The following is a 16243-nucleotide window of genomic DNA, read 5'->3' on the forward strand; positions in this document are numbered from 1 at the left end:
CACCAACCTTTCGGTTAACAGCCGAACGCGCTAACCATTGCGCCACGGAAGCCCAAAAATTTAATGTTCGTCAGGTATTGTGGAAAAACTCTGACTTTTTACGTTACATTTGAGATCCCATAACACCGCTCCCGGGTGGGCTCGAACCACCAACCTATTTGTTAACAGCCTAACGCGCTAACCATTGAGCCACGGAAACTCAGAAATTGAATGGTTGTCAGGTATTGTGGAAAAGTTATGACTTTTCACGCTACATCTGAGACTCCACAACACCGCTTCCGGGTGGGCTCGAACCACCAACCTTTCGGTTAACAGCTGAACGCGCTAACCATTGCGCCACGGAAGCCTGAAAATTAAATGTTCGTCAGGTATTGTGGAAAAACTCTGACTTTTTACGTTACATTTGAGATCCCATAACACCGCTCCCGTGTGGGCTCGAACCACCAACCTTTCGGTTAACAGCCGAACGCGCTATCCATTGCGCCACGGAAGCCCAAAAAATAAATGTTCGTCAGGTATTGTTGAAAAACTTTGCCTTTTTACGTTACATTTGAGACCCCACAACACCGCTTCCGGGTGGGCTCGAACCACCAACCTTTCGGTTAACAGCTGAACGCGCTAACCATTGCGCCACGGAAGCCTGAAAATTAAATGTTCGTCAGGTATTGTGGAAAAACTCTGACTTTTTACGTTACATTTGACATCCCATAACACCGCTTCCGTGTGGGCTCGAACCACCAACCTTTCGGTTAACAGCTGAACGCGCTAACCATTGCGCCACGGAAGCCTGAAAATTAAATGTTCGTCAGGTATTGTGGAAAAACTCTGACTTTTTACGTTACATTTGAGCCCCCACAACACCGCTCCCGGTTGGGCTCGAACCACCAACCTTTCGGTTAACAGCTGAACGCGCTAACCATTGCGCCACGGATGCTCAGAAATTAAATGGTTGTCAGGTATTGTGGAAAAGTTATGACTTTTCACGCTACATCAGAGACCCCACAACACCTCTCGCGGGTGGGCTCGAACCACCAACCTTTCGGTTAACAGCTGAACGCGCTGCGCGCTAACCATTGCGCCACGGAAGCCCAAAAATTTAATGTTCGTCAGGTATTGTGGAAAAACTCTGACTTTTTACGTTACATTTGAGACCCCACAACACCGCTTCCGGGTGGGCTCGAACCACCAACCTTTCGGTTAACAGCTGAACGCGCTAAAAATTGCGCCATGGAAGCCTAAAAATTAAATGTTCGTCAGGTATTGTGGAAAAACTCTGACTTTTTACGTTACATTTGAGACCCCACAACACCGCTCCCGGGTGGGCTCGAACCACCAACCTTTCGGTTAACAGCCGAACGCGCTATCCATTGCGCCACGGAAGCCCAAAAAATAAATGTTCGTCAGGTATTGTTGAAAAACTTTGCCTTTTTACGTTACATTTGAGACCCCACAACACCGCTTCCGGGTGGGCTCGAACCACCAACCTTTCGGTTAACAGCTGAACGCGCTAACCATTGCGCCACGGAAGCCTGAAAATTAAATGTTCGTCAGGTATTGTGGAAAAACTCTGACTTTTTACGTTACATTTGACATCCCATAACACCGCTTCCGTGTGGGCTCGAACCACCAACCTTTCGGTTAACAGCTGAACGCGCTAACCATTGCGCCACGGAAGCCTGAAAATTAAATGTTCGTCAGGTATTGTGGAAAAACTCTGACTTTTTACGTTACATTTGAGACCACACAACACCGCTCCCGGTTGGGCTCGAACCACCAACCTTTCGGTTAACAGCTGAACGCGCTAACCATTGCGCCACGGATGCTCAGAAATTAAATGGTTGTCAGGTATTGTGGAAAAGTTATGACTTTTCACGCTACATCAGAGACCCCACAACACCTCTCGCGGGTGGGCTCGAACCACCAACCTTTCGGTTAACAGCTGAACGCGCTGCGCGCTAACCATTGCGCCACGGAAGCCCAAAAATTTAATGTTCGTCAGGTATTGTGGAAAAACTCTGACTTTTTACGTTACATTTGAGACCCCACAACACCGCTTCCGGGTGGGCTCGAACCACCAACCTTTCGGTTAACAGCTGAACGCGCTAAAAATTGCGCCATGGAAGCCTAAAAATTAAATGTTCGTCAGGTATTGTGGAAAAACTCTGACTTTTTACGTTACATTTGAGACCCCACAACACCGCTCCCGGGTGGGCTCGAACCACCAACCTTTCGGTTAACAGCCGAACGCGCTAACCATTGCGCCACGGAAGCCCAAAAATTTAATGTTCGTCAGGTATTGTGGAAAAACTCTGACTTTTTACGTTACATTTGAGATCCCATAACACCGCTCCCGGGTGGGCTCGAACCACCAACCTATTTGTTAACAGCCTAACGCGCTAACCATTGAGCCACGGAAACTCAGAAATTGAATGGTTGTCAGGTATTGTGGAAAAGTTATGACTTTTCACGCTACATCTGAGACTCCACAACACCGCTTCCGGGTGGGCTCGAACCACCAACCTTTCGGTTAACAGCTGAACGCGCTAACCATTGCGCCACGGAAGCCTGAAAATTAAATGTTCGTCAGGTATTGTGGAAAAACTCTGACTTTTTACGTTACATTTGAGATCCCATAACACCGCTCCCGTGTGGGCTCGAACCACCAACCTTTCGGTTAACAGCCGAACGCGCTATCCATTGCGCCACGGAAGCCCAAAAAATAAATGTTCGTCAGGTATTGTTGAAAAACTTTGCCTTTTTACGTTACATTTGAGACCCCACAACACCGCTTCCGGGTGGGCTCGAACCACCAACCTTTCGGTTAACAGCTGAACGCGCTAACCATTGCGCCACGGAAGCCTGAAAATTAAATGTTCGTCAGGTATTGTGGAAAAACTCTGACTTTTTACGTTACATTTGACATCCCATAACACCGCTTCCGTGTGGGCTCGAACCACCAACCTTTCGGTTAACAGCTGAACGCGCTAACCATTGCGCCACGGAAGCCTGAAAATTAAATGTTCGTCAGGTATTGTGGAAAAACTCTGACTTTTTACGTTACATTTGAGCCCCCACAACACCGCTCCCGGTTGGGCTCGAACCACCAACCTTTCGGTTAACAGCTGAACGCGCTAACCATTGCGCCACGGATGCTCAGAAATTAAATGGTTGTCAGGTATTGTGGAAAAGTTATGACTTTTCACGCTACATCAGAGACCCCACAACACCTCTCGCGGGTGGGCTCGAACCACCAACCTTTCGGTTAACAGCTGAACGCGCTGCGCGCTAACCATTGCGCCACGGAAGCCCAAAAATTTAATGTTCGTCAGGTATTGTGGAAAAACTCTGACTTTTTACGTTACATTTGAGACCCCACAACACCGCTTCCGGGTGGGCTCGAACCACCAACCTTTCGGTTAACAGCTGAACGCGCTAAAAATTGCGCCATGGAAGCCTAAAAATTAAATGTTCGTCAGGTATTGTGGAAAAACTCTGACTTTTTACGTTACATATGAGACCCCACAACACCGCTCCCGGGTGGGCTCGAACCACCAACCTTTCGGTTAACAGCCGAACGCGCTAACCATTGCGCCACGGAAGCCCAAAAATTTAATGTTCGTCAGGTATTGTGGAAAAACTCTGACTTTTTACGTTACATTTGAGATCCCATAACACCGCTCCCGGGTGGGCTCGAACCACCAACCTATTTGTTAACAGCCTAACGCGCTAACCATTGAGCCACGGAAACTCAGAAATTGAATGGTTGTCAGGTATTGTGGAAAAGTTATGACTTTTCACGCTACATCTGAGACTCCACAACACCGCTTCCGGGTGGGCTCGAACCACCAACCTTTCGGTTAACAGCTGAACGCGCTAACCATTGCGCCACGGAAGCCTGAAAATTAAATGTTCATCAGGTATTGTGGAAAAACTCTGACTTTTTACGTTACATTTGAGATCCCATAACACCGCTCCCGTGTGGGCTCGAACCACCAACCTTTCGGTTAACAGCCGAACGCGCTATCCATTGCGCCACGGAAGCCCAAAAAATAAATGTTCGTCAGGTATTGTTGAAAAACTTTGCCTTTTTACGTTACATTTGAGACCCCACAACACCGCTTCCGGGTGGGCTCGAACCACCAACCTTTCGGTTAACAGCTGAACGCGCTAACCATTGCGCCACGGAAGCCTGAAAATTAAATGTTCGTCAGGTATTGTGGAAAAACTCTGACTTTTTACGTTACATTTGACATCCCATAACACCGCTTCCGTGTGGGCTCGAACCACCAACCTTTCGGTTAACAGCTGAACGCGCTAACCATTGCGCCACGGAAGCCTGAAAATTAAATGTTCGTCAGGTATTGTGGAAAAACTCTGACTTTTTACGTTACATTTGAGCCCCCACAACACCGCTCCCGGTTGGGCTCGAACCACCAACCTTTCGGTTAACAGCTGAACGCGCTAACCATTGCGCCACGGATGCTCAGAAATTAAATGGTTGTCAGGTATTGTGGAAAAGTTATGACTTTTCACGCTACATCAGAGACCCCACAACACCTCTCGCGGGTGGGCTCGAACCACCAACCTTTCGGTTAACAGCTGAACGCGCTGCGCGCTAACCATTGCGCCACGGAAGCCCAAAAATTTAATGTTCGTCAGGTATTGTGGAAAAACTCTGACTTTTTACGTTACATTTGAGACCCCACAACACCGCTTCCGGGTGGGCTCGAACCACCAACCTTTCGGTTAACAGCTGAACGCGCTAAAAATTGCGCCATGGAAGCCTAAAAATTAAATGTTCGTCAGGTATTGTGGAAAAACTCTGACTTTTTACGTTACATATGAGACCCCACAACACCGCTCCCGGGTGGGCTCGAACCACCAACCTTTCGGTTAACAGCCGAACGCGCTAACCATTGCGCCACGGAAGCCCAAAAATTTAATGTTCGTCAGGTATTGTGGAAAAACTCTGACTTTTTACGTTACATTTGAGATCCCATAACACCGCTCCCGGGTGGGCTCGAACCACCAACCTATTTGTTAACAGCCTAACGCGCTAACCATTGAGCCACGGAAACTCAGAAATTGAATGGTTGTCAGGTATTGTGGAAAAGTTATGACTTTTCACGCTACATCTGAGACTCCACAACACCGCTTCCCGGTGGGCTCGAACCACCAACCTTTCGGTTAACAGCTGAACGCGCTAACCATTGCGCCACGGAAGCCTGAAAATTAAATGTTCATCAGGTATTGTGGAAAAACTCTGACTTTTTACGTTACATTTGAGATCCCATAACACCGCTCCCGTGTGGGCTCGAACCACCAACCTTTCGGTTAACAGCCGAACGCGCTATCCATTGCGCCACGGAAGCCCAAAAAATAAATGTTCGTCAGGTATTGTTGAAAAACTTTGCCTTTTTACGTTACATTTGAGACCCCACAACACCGCTTCCGGGTGGGCTCGAACCACCAACCTTTCGGTTAACAGCTGAACGCGCTAACCATTGCGCCACGGAAGCCTGAAAATTAAATGTTCGTCAGGTATTGTGGAAAAACTCTGACTTTTTACGTTACATTTGACATCCCATAACACCGCTTCCGTGTGGGCTCGAACCACCAACCTTTCGGTTAACAGCTGAACGCGCTAACCATTGCGCTACGGAAGCCTGAAAATTAAATGTTCGTCAGGTATTGTGGAAAAACTCTGACTTTTTACGTTACATTTGAGACCCCACAACACCGCTCCCGGGTGGGCTCGAACCACCAACCTTTCGGTTAACAGCTGAACGCGCTAACCATTGCGCCACGGATGCTCAGAAATTAAATGGTTGTCAGGTATTGTGGAAAAGTTATGACTTTTCACGCTACATCAGAGACCCCACAACACCTCTCGCGGGTGGGCTCGAACCACCAACCTTTCGGTTAACAGCTGAACGCGCTGCGCGCTAACCATTGCGCCACGGAAGCCCAAAAATTTAATGTTCGTCAGGTATTGTGGAAAAACTCTGACTTTTTACGTTACATTTGAGACCCCACAACACCGCTTCCGGGTGGGCTCGAACCACCAACCTTTCGGTTAACAGCTGAACGCGCTAACCATTGCGCCACGGAAGCCCAGAAATTAAATGTTCGTTAGGTATTGTGGAAAAACTCTGACATTTTACGTTACATTTGAGATCCCATAACACCGCTCCCGGGTGGGCTCGAACCACCAACCTTTCAGTTAACAGCCGAACGCGCTAACCATTGCGCCACGGAAGCCCAAAAAGTAAATGTTCGTCAGGTATTGTGGAAAAACTTTGCCTTTTTACGTTACATTCGAGACTTCACAACACCGCTCCCGGGTGGGCTCGAACCACCAACCTTTCGGTTAACAGCCGAACGCGCTAACCATTGCGCCACGGAAGCCCAACAATTTAATGTTTGTCAGGTATTGTGGAAAAACTCTGACTTTTTACGTTACATTTGAGATCCCATAACACCACTCCCGGGTGGGCTCGAACCACCAACCTATTGGTTAACAGCCGAACGCGCTAACCATTGAGCCACGGAAGCTCAGAAAGTAAATGGTTGTCAGGTATTGTGGAAAAGTTATGACTTTTCACGCTACATCAGAGACCCCACAACACCTCTCCCGGGTGGGCTCGAACCACCAACCTTTCGGTTAACAGCTGAACGCGCTAACCATTGCGCCACGGAAGCCTAAAAATTAAATGTTCGTCAGGTATTGTGGAAAAACTCTGACTTTTTACGTTACATTTGAGACCCAACAACACCGCTCCCGGGTGGGCTCGAACCACCAACCTTTCGGTTAACAGCCGAACGCGCTAACCATTGCGCCACGGAAGCCCAACAATTTAATGTTCGTCAGGTATTGTGGAAAAACTCTGACTTTTTACGTTACATTTGAGATCCCATAACACCGCTCCCGGGTGGGCTCGAACCACCAACCTTTCGGTTAACAGCTGAACGCGCTAAAAATTGCGCCATGGAAGCCTAAAAATTAAATGTTCGTCAGGTATTGTGGAAAAACTCTGACTTTTTACGTTACATTTGAGACCCCACAACACCGCTCCCGGGTGGGCTCGAACCACCAACCTTTCGGTTAACAGCCGAACGCGCTAACCATTGCGCCACGGAAGCCCAAAAATTTAATGTTCGTCAGGTATTGTGGAAAAACTCTGACTTTTTACGTTACATTTGAGATCCCATAACACCGCTCCCGGGTGGGCTCGAACCACCAACCTATTTGTTAACAGCCTAACGCGCTAACCATTGAGCCACGGAAACTCAGAAATTGAATGGTTGTCAGGTATTGTGGAAAAGTTATGACTTTTCACGCTACATCTGAGACTCCACAACACCGCTTCCGGGTGGGCTCGAACCACCAACCTTTCGGTTAAGAGCTGAACGCGCTAACCATTGCGCCACGGAAGCCTGAAAATTAAATGTTCGTCAGGTATTGTGGAAAAACTGACTTTTTACGTTACATTTGAGATCCCATAACACCGCTCCCGTGTGGGCTCGAACCACCAACCTTTCGGTTAACAGCCGAACGCGCTATCCATTGCGCCACGGAAGCCCAAAAAATAAATGTTCGTCAGGTATTGTTGAAAAACTTTGCCTTTTTACGTTACATTTGAGACCCCACAACACCGCTTCCGGGTGGGCTCGAACCACCAACCTTTCGGTTAACAGCTGAACGCGCTAACCATTGCGCCACGGAAGCCTGAAAATTAAATGTTCGTCAGGTATTGTGGAAAAACTCTGACTTTTTACGTTACATTTGACATCCCATAACACCGCTTCCGTGTGGGCTCGAACCACCAACCTTTCGGTTAACAGCTGCACGCGCTAACCATTGCGCCACGGAAGCCTGAAAATTAAATGTTCGTCAGGTATTGTGGAAAAACTCTGACTTTTTACGTTACATTTGAGACCCCACAACACCGCTCCCGGGTGGGCTCGAACCACCAACCTTTCGGTTAACAGCTGAACGCGCTAACCATTGCGCCACGGATGCTCAGAAATTAAATGGTTGTCAGGTATTGTGGAAAAGTTATGAGTTTTCACGCTACATCAGAGACCCCACAACACCTCTCGCGGGTGGGCTCGAACCACCAACCTTTCGGTTAACAGCTGAACGCGCTGCGCGCTAACCATTGCGCCACGGAAGCCCAAAAATTTAATGTTCGTCAGGTATTGTGGAAAAACTCTGACTTTTTACGTTACATTTGAGACCCCACAACACCGCTTCCGGGTGGGCTCGAACCACCAACCTTTCGGTTAACAGCTGAACGCGCTAACCATTGCGCCACGGAAGCCCAGAAATTAAATGTTCGTTAGGTATTGTGGAAAAACTCTGACATTTTACGTTACATTTGAGATCCCATAACACCGCTCCCGGGTGGGCTCGAACCACCAACCTTTCAGTTAACAGCCGAACGCGCTAACCATTGAGCCACGGAAACTCAGAAATTGAATGGTTGTCAGGTATTGTGGAAAAGTTATGACTTTTCACGCTACATCTGAGACTCCACAACACCGCTTCCGGGTGGGCTCGAACCACCAACCTTTCGGTTAACAGCTGAACGCGCTAACCATTGCGCCACGGAAGCCCAAAAAATAAATGTTCGTCAGGTATTGTGGAAAAACTTTGCCTTTTTACGTTACATTTGAGACCCCACAACACCGCTTCCGGGTGGGCTCGAACCACCAACCTTTCGGTTAACAGCTGAACGCGCTAACCATTGCGCCACGGAAGCCTGAAAATTAAATGTTCGTCAGGTATTGTGGAAAAACTCTGACTTTTTACGTTACATTTGACATCCCATAACACCGCTTCCGTGTGGGCTCGAACCACCAACCTTTCGGTTAACAGCTGAACGCGCTAACCATTGCGCCACGGAAGCCTGAAAATTAAATGTTCGTCAGGTATTGTGGAAAAACTCTGACTTTTTACGTTACATTTGAGACCCCACAACACCGCTTCCGGGTGGGCTCGAACCACCAACCCTTCGGTTAACAGCTGAACGCGCTAACCATTGCGCCACGGAAGCCTAAAAATTAAATGTTCGGTAGGTATTGTGGAAAAACTCTTACTTTTTACGTTACATTTGAGACCCCACAACACCGCTCCCGGGTGGGCTCGAACCACCAACCTATTGGTTAACAGCCGAACGCGCTAACCATTGAGCCACGGATGCTCAGAAATTAAATGGTTGTCAGGTATTGTGGAAAAGTTATGACTTTTCACGCTACATCAGAGACCCCACAACACCTCTCGCGGGTGGGCTCGAACCACCAACCTTTCGGTTAACAGCTGAACGCGCTGCGCGCTAACCATTGCGCCACGGAAGCCCAAAAATTTAATGTTCGTCAGGTATTGTGGAAAAACTCTGACTTTTTACGTTACATTTGAGACCCCACAACACCGCTTCCGGGTGGGCTCGAACCACCAACCTTTCGGTTAACAGCTGAACGCGCTAAAAATTGCGCCATGGAAGCCTAAAAATTAAATGTTCGTCAGGTATTGTGGAAAAACTCTGTTTTTTACGTTACATTTGAGACCCCACAACACCGCTCCCGGGTGGGCTCGAACCACCAACCTATTTGTTAACAGCCTAACGCGCTAACCATTGAGCCACGGAAACTCAGAAATTGAATGGTTGTCAGGTATTGTGGAAAAGTTATGACTTTTCACGCTACATCTGAGACTCCACAACACCGCTTCCGGGTGGGCTCGAACCACCAACCTTTCGGTTAACAGCTGAACGCGCTAACCATTGCGCCACGGAAGCCTAAAAATTAAATGTTCGTCAGGTATTGTGGGAAAACTCTGACTTTTTACGTTACATTTGAGACCTCACAACACCGCTTCCGGGTGGGCTCGAACCACCAACCCTTCGGTTAACAGCTGAACGCGCTAACCATTGCGCCACGGAAGCCTAAAAATTAAATGTTCGGTAGGTATTGTGGAAAAACTCTTACTTTTTACGTTACATTTGAGACCCCACAACACCGCTCCCGGGTGGGCTCGAACCACCAACCTATTGGTTAACAGCCGAACGCGCTAACCATTGAGCCACGGATGCTCAGAAATTAAATGGTTGTCAGGTATTGTGGAAAAGTTATGACTTTTCACGCTACATCAGAGACCCCACAACACCTCTCGCGGGTGGGCTCGAACCACCAACCTTTCGGTTAACAGCTGAACGCGCTGCGCGCTAACCATTGCGCCACGGAAGCCCAAAAATTTAATGTTCGTCAGGTATTGTGGAAAAACTCTGACTTTTTACGTTACATTTGAGACCCCACAACACCGCTTCCGGGTGGGCTCGAACCACCAACCTTTCGGTTAACAGCTGAACGCGCTAAAAATTGTGCCATGGAAGCCTAAAAATTAAATGTTCGTCAGGTATTGTGGAAAAACTCTGTTTTTTACGTTACATTTGAGACCCCACAACACCGCTCCCGGGTGGGCTCGAACCACCAACCTATTTGTTAACAGCCTAACGCGCTAACCATTGAGCCACGGAAACTCAGAAATTGAATGGTTGTCAGGTATTGTGGAAAAGTTATGACTTTTCACGCTACATCTGAGACTCCACAACACCGCTTCCGGGTGGGCTCGAACCACCAACCTTTCGGTTAACAGCTGAACGCGCTAACCATTGCGCCACGGAAGCCTAAAAATTAAATGTTCGTCAGGTATTGTGGGAAAACTCTGACTTTTTACGTTACATTTGAGACCTCACAACACCGCTTCCGGGTGGGCTCGAACCACCAACCTTTCGGTTAACAGCTGAACGCGCTAACCATTGCGCCACGGAAGCCTGAAAATTAAATGTTCGTCAGGTATTGTGGAAAAACTCTGACTTTTTACGTTACATTTGAGACCCCATAACACCGCTCCCCTTGTGGGCTCGAACCACCAACCTTTCGGTTAACAGCCGAACGCGCTATCCATTGCGCCACGGAAGCCCAAAAAATAAATGTTCGTCAGGTATTGTGGAAAAACTCTGACTTTTTACGTTACATTTGACATCCCATAACACCGCTCCCGTGTGGGCTCGAACCACCAACCTTTCGGTTAACAGCTGAACGCGCTAACCATTGCGCCACGGAAGCCTGAAAATTAAATGTTCGTCAGGTATTGTGGAAAAACTTTGCCTTTTTACGTTACATTTGAGACTTCACAACACCGCTCCCGGGTGGGCTCGAACCACCAACCTATTGGTTAACAGCCGAACGCGCTAACCATTGAGCCACGGAAGCTCAGAAATTGAATGGTTGTCAGGTATTGTGGAAAAACTGACTTTTTACGTTACATTTGAGATCCCATAACACCGCTCCCGGGTGGGCTCGAACCACCAACCTTTCGGTTAACAGCTGAACGCGCTAACCATTGCGCCACGGAAGCCTAAAAGTTAAATGTTCGTCAGGTATTGTGGAAAAACTCTGACTTTTTACGTTACATTTGAGACCCCACAACACCGCTCCCGGGTGGGCTCGAACCACCAACCTTTCGGTTAACAGCCGAACGCGCTAACCATTGCGCCACGGAAGCCCAACAATTTAATGTTCGTCAGGTATTGTGGAAAAACTCTGACTTTTTACGTTACATTTGAGATCCCATAACACCGCTCCCGGGTTGGCTCGAACCACCAACCTATTGGTTAACAGCCGAACGCGCTAACCATTGAGCCACGGATGCTCAGAAATTAAATGGTTGTCAGGTATTGTGTAAAAGTTATGACTTTTCACGCTACATCAGAGACCCCACAACACCTCTCGCGGGTGGGCTCGAACCACCAACCTTTCGGTTAACAGCTGAACGCGCTGCGCGCTAACCATTGCGCCACGGAAGCCCAAAAATTTAATGTTCGTCAGGTATTGTGGAAAAACTCTGACTTTTTACGTTACATTTGAGACCCCGCAACACCGCTTCCGGGTGGGCTCGAACCACCAACCTTTCGGTTAACAGCTGAACGCGCTAAACATTGCGCCATGGAAGCCTAAAAATTAAATGTTCGTCAGGTATTGTGGAAAAACTCTGACTTTTTACGTTACATTTGAGACCCCACAACACCGCTCCCGGGTGGACTCGAACCACCAACCTTTCGGTTAACAGCCGAACGCGCTAACCATTGCGCCACGGAAGCCCAAAAATTTAATGTTCGTCAGGTATTGTGGAAAAACTCTGACTTTTTACGTTACATTTGAGATACCATAACACCGCTCCCGGGTGGACTCGAACCACCAACCTATTGGTTAACAGCCGAACTTGCTAACCATTGAGCCACGGTAGCTCAGAAATTAAATGGTTGTCAGGTATTGTGGAAAAGTTATGACTTTTCACGCTACATCAGAGACCCCACAACACCTCTCGCGGGTGGGCTCGAACCACCAACCTTTCGGTTAACAGCTGAACGCGCTGCGCGCTAACCATTGCGCCACGGAAGCCCAAAAATTTAATGTTCGTCAGGTATTGTGGAAAAACTCTGACTTTTTACGTTACATTTGAGACCCCGCAACACCGCTTCCGGGTGGGCTCGAACCACCAACCTTTCGGTTAACAGCTGAACGCGCTAAACATTGCGCCATGGAAGCTTAAAAATTAAATGTTCGTCAGGTATTGTGGAAAAACTCTGACTTTTTACGTTACATTTGAGACCCCACAACACCGCTCCCGGGTGGACTCGAACCACCAACCTTTCGGTTAACAGCCGAACGCGCTAACCATTGCGCCACGGAAGCCCAAAAATTTAATGTTCGTCAGGTATTGTGGAAAAACTCTGACTTTTTACGTTACATTTGAGATCCCATAACAACGCTCCCGGGTGGACTCGAACCACCAACCTATTGGTTAACAGCCGAACGCGCTAACCATTGAGCCACGGTAGCTCAGAAATTAAATGGTTGTCAGGTATTGTGGAAAAACTCTGACTTTTTACGTTACATTTGACATCCCATAACACCGCTCCCGTGTGGGCTCGAACCACCAACCTTTCGGTTAACAGCTGAACGCGCTAACCATTGCGCCACGGAAGCCTGAAAATTAAATGTTCGTCAGGTATTGTGGAAAAACTTTGCCTTTTTACGTTACATTTGAGACTTCACAACACCGCTCCCGGGTGGGCTCGAACCACCAACCTATTGGTTAACAGCCGAACGCGCTAACCATTGAGCCACGGAAGCTCAGAAATTGAATGGTTGTCAGGTATTGTGGAAAAACTGACTTTTTACGTTACATTTGAGATCCCATAACACCGCTCCCGGGTGGGCTCGAACCACCAACCTTTCGGTTAACAGCCGAACGCGCTAACCATTGAGCCACGGTAGCTCAGAAATTAAATGGTTGTCAGGTATTGTGGAAAAGTTATGACTTTTCACGCTACATCAGAGACCCCACAACACCTCTCGCGGGTGGGCTCGAACCACCAACCTTTCGGTTAACAGCCGAACGCGCTAACCATTGCGCCACGGAAGCCCAACAATTTAATGTTCGTCAGGTATTGTGGAAAAACTCTGACTTTTTACGTTACATTTGAGATCCCATAACACCGCTCCCGGGTTGGCTCGAACCACCAACCTATTGGTTAACAGCCGAACGCGCTAACCATTGAGCCACGGATGCTCAGAAATTAAATGGTTGTCAGGTATTGTGTAAAAGTTATGACTTTTCACGCTACATCAGAGACCCCACAACACCTCTCGCGGGTGGGCTCGAACCACCAACCTTTCGGTTAACAGCTGAACGCGCTGCGCGCTAACCATTGCGCCACGGAAGCCCAAAAATTTAATGTTCGTCAGGTATTGTGCAAAAACTCTGACTTTTTACGTTACATTTGAGACCCCATAACACCGCTCCCTTGTGGGCTCGAACCACCAACCTTTCGGTTAACAGCCGAACGCGCTATCCATTGCGCCACGGAAGCCCAAAAAATAAATGTTCGTCAGGTATTGTGGAAAAACTCTGACTTTTTACGTTACATTTGACATCCCATAACACCGCTCCCGTGTGGGCTCGAACCACCAACCTTTCGGTTAACAGCTGAACGCGCTAACCATTGCGCCACGGAAGCCTGAAAATTAAATGTTCGTCAGGTATTGTGGAAAAACTTTGCCTTTTTACGTTACATTTGAGACTTCACAACACCGCTCCCGGGTGGGCTCGAACCACCAACCTATTGGTTAACAGCCGAACGCGCTAACCATTGAGCCACGGAAGCTCAGAAATTGAATGGTTGTCAGGTATTGTGGAAAAACTGACTTTTTACGTTACATTTGAGATCCCATAACACCGCTCCCGGGTGGGCTCGAACCACCAACCTTTCGGTTAACAGCTGAACGCGCTAACCATTGCGCCACGGAAGCCTAAAAGTTAAATGTTCGTCAGGTATTGTGGAAAAACTCTGGCTTTTTACGTTACATTTGAGACCCCACAACACCGCTCCCGGGTGGGCTCGAACCACCAACCTTTCGGTTAACAGCCGAACGCGCTAACCATTGCGCCACGGAAGCCCAACAATTTAATGTTCGTCAGGTATTGTGGAAAAACTCTGACTTTTTACGTTACATTTGAGATCCCATAACACCGCTCCCGGGTTGGCTCGAACCACCAACCTATTGGTTAACAGCCGAACGCGCTAACCATTGAGCCACGGATGCTCAGAAATTAAATGGTTGTCAGGTATTGTGTAAAAGTTATGACTTTTCACGCTACATCAGAGACCCCACAACACCTCTCGCGGGTGGGCTCGAACCACCAACCTTTCGGTTAACAGCTGAACGCGCTGCGCGCTAACCATTGCGCCACGGAAGCCCAAAAATTTAATGTTCGTCAGGTATTGTGGAAAAACTCTGACTTTTTACGTTACATTTGAGACCCCGCAACACCGCTTCCGGGTGGGCTCGAACCACCAACCTTTCGGTTAACAGCTGAACGCGCTAAACATTGCGCCATGGAAGCCTAAAAATTAAATGTTCGTCAGGTATTGTGGAAAAACTCTGACTTTTTACGTTACATTTGAGACCCCACAACACCGCTCCCGGGTGGACTCGAACCACCAACCTTTCGGTTAACAGCCGAACGCGCTAACCATTGCGCCACGGAAGCCCAACAATTTAATGTTCGTCAGGTATTGTGGAAAAACTCTGACTTTTTACGTTACATTTGAGATCCCATAACACCGCTCCCGGGTTGGCTCGAACCACCAACCTATTGGTTAACAGCCGAACGCGCTAACCATTGAGCCACGGATGCTCAGAAATTAAATGGTTGTCAGGTATTGTGTAAAAGTTATGACTTTTCACGCTACATCAGAGACCCCACAACACCTCTCGCGGGTGGGCTCGAACCACCAACCTTTCGGTTAACAGCTGAACGCGCTGCGCGCTAACCATTGCGCCACGGAAGCCCAAAAATTTAATGTTCGTCAGGTATTGTGCAAAAACTCTGACTTTTTACGTTACATTTGAGACCCCATAACACCGCTCCCTTGTGGGCTCGAACCACCAACCTTTCGGTTAACAGCCGAACGCGCTATCCATTGCGCCACGGAAGCCCAAAAAATAAATGTTCGTCAGGTATTGTGGAAAAACTCTGACTTTTTACGTTACATTTGACATCCCATAACACCGCTCCCGTGTGGGCTCGAACCACCAACCTTTCGGTTAACAGCTGAACGCGCTAACCATTGCGCCACGGAAGCCTGAAAATTAAATGTTCGTCAGGTATTGTGGAAAAACTTTGCCTTTTTACGTTACATTTGAGACTTCACAACACCGCTCCCGGGTGGGCTCGAACCACCAACCTATTGGTTAACAGCCGAACGCGCTAACCATTGAGCCACGGAAGCTCAGAAATTGAATGGTTGTCAGGTATTGTGGAAAAACTGACTTTTTACGTTACATTTGAGATCCCATAACACCGCTCCCGGGTGGGCTCGAACCACCAACCTTTCGGTTAACAGCTGAACGCGCTAACCATTGCGCCACGGAAGCCTAAAAGTTAAATGTTCGTCAGGTATTGTGGAAAAACTCTGGCTTTTTACGTTACATTTGAGACCCCACAACACCGCTCCCGGGTGGGCTCGAACCACCAACCTTTCGGTTAACAGCCGAACGCGCTAACCATTGCGCCACGGAAGCCCAACAATTTAATGTTCGTCAGGTATTGTGGAAAAACTCTGACTTTTTACGTTACATTTGAGATCCCATAACACCGCTCCCGGGTTGG

At 48.0% G+C, this 16243-nt stretch overlaps 4 non-coding genes across 4 annotated transcripts; all 4 read right to left on the bottom strand.

Annotated features, from left to right (window-relative positions):
• Window positions 1-7364: 7364 nt before the first annotated feature.
• Window positions 7365-7437, bottom strand: TRNAK-CUU (transfer RNA lysine (anticodon CUU)). The gene has a single exon. It is a non-coding gene; the product is annotated as a tRNA-Lys (tRNA).
• Window positions 7438-12091: 4654 nt separating this feature from the next.
• TRNAN-GUU (transfer RNA asparagine (anticodon GUU)) lies at window positions 12092-12164 on the bottom strand. Its single transcript has one exon. It is a non-coding gene; the product is annotated as a tRNA-Asn (tRNA).
• Window positions 12165-12686: 522 nt separating this feature from the next.
• Window positions 12687-12759, bottom strand: TRNAN-GUU (transfer RNA asparagine (anticodon GUU)). The gene has a single exon. It is a non-coding gene; the product is annotated as a tRNA-Asn (tRNA).
• A 2289-nt stretch (window positions 12760-15048) lies between these two features.
• Window positions 15049-15121, bottom strand: TRNAN-GUU (transfer RNA asparagine (anticodon GUU)). Its single transcript has one exon. It is a non-coding gene; the product is annotated as a tRNA-Asn (tRNA).
• Between the last annotated feature and the right edge of the window lie 1122 nt (window positions 15122-16243).

Source organism: Phalangium opilio, unplaced genomic scaffold, assembly GCF_054372755.1.
Source record: "Phalangium opilio isolate 3A_F unplaced genomic scaffold, DU_Popi_V2 ptg000505l_1, whole genome shotgun sequence".
NCBI classification, from domain to species: domain Eukaryota; kingdom Metazoa; phylum Arthropoda; class Arachnida; order Opiliones; family Phalangiidae; genus Phalangium; species Phalangium opilio.